Here is a 1099-nt window from a genome sequence, read left to right as displayed (position 1 = left end):
TGTTTTATGTCAGTTTGATTCGCAGGCCTCAGGCACTCAGCCTAAAAGGGGAGAGGAAACTGTTTCCTCTCCTACACTTGTGACCTGTAAGTGGTAATCCAGTGCCTACTCACGGAGATGAGCATCACTGTGACCATGAGACAGACGATCAACCTGGGGCTCTGGGAAGTTACAGGAACTTGTGGGTGCTGGAGTCCGGACTCCTGTCCAAGTCCTTTTACCTCTCTCTTTCCTTTCTTGGTTAGCACCTCAAAGTTTCCTTTTGCCCATCTAGCAGACCATAAAGCCCGAGGGATTGTTCACACTTGCTCGTGCAGGCTTCCCATCTTCTCCAGAGCGCCCGTGCTGAGTGTCAGCTCAGGAAAGGAACCACACCTAAAAACAGCCCTGGAAATCCCCATCCCAGGTATTTCCGACAGGTCTCCTTCTGGGTCTCTGCGGGCACCTAGCCTTGGGCTGAGCAGCATGAATCACTCAGTGAGTTTGGTTGATGAAGTGAGACTGATTTGCGTAATCCAGCTGCTCTGGGGCAGGTACCCGGGCCATCTGACACGGGCTCCGGGACTTGGCTTGAGTAAAAGGAACCCTGAAGCACTACCCCAGCCAGGATCTAAATTCCCCCATTCTTCCCTTCTCACCAGTTCTTTGGAAAGGTGCCTGAAGATAAATAATGTACCCTTGCTGTGAGGCAGAAGGGAAAAAAGGCAGGAGAAGAAGGCTATCTTGTTTCTAAGTGACCATAGGGATCACAACACATCGATTAAAAGAGACTTTTCAGGTTTGTCAACCCAGAAGAGCCCAAGAAGAAAAAATAATGGGCTTAAAGTGTGCCGTTAAAAGTCTTGCTGTCCTGATAATCTCCCTGCTTAGGTAAGAAACTTGCCAAGGCGCTAAGGAAAGGGCAGCATTTCCACTGACTTGGCCTTAAACATAAGAGGAAAGTGCTGCTCACCTGGAAACCCGTGTTGCTGTAGCCCTCAGCTCTGGGGGCTGCCGCACTCCTCCGCTCCATGCTGTTTTTGGGGCTGGCTGGCTCTGGTCTGGAGGTCCTTTGTACCTGGGAAAAAGCACCAGTCTCTGCTGATGTCAGAAAGCCACC

The 1099-nt window shown here is 50.8% G+C and overlaps 1 pseudogene across 1 annotated transcript in view; it reads right to left on the bottom strand.

The window, feature by feature from the left end:
• Positions 1-1099, bottom strand: part of LOC105514508 — a 112212-nt pseudogene that overhangs the window by 106969 nt on the left and 4144 nt on the right. The window contains exon 3 of the transcript XR_001002186.1: positions 953-1057. The product of XR_001002186.1 is annotated as a 40S ribosomal protein SA-like (transcript). The remainder of the gene's footprint in view (positions 1-952; positions 1058-1099) is intronic.

Source organism: Colobus angolensis, unplaced genomic scaffold (genome assembly GCF_000951035.1).
Source record: "Colobus angolensis palliatus isolate OR3802 unplaced genomic scaffold, Cang.pa_1.0 Scaffold246, whole genome shotgun sequence".
Taxonomy (NCBI): domain Eukaryota; kingdom Metazoa; phylum Chordata; class Mammalia; order Primates; family Cercopithecidae; genus Colobus; species Colobus angolensis.
Note: the sequence above shows the minus strand (reverse complement) of the source record. Positions and strands in the feature narration are given on the sequence as shown.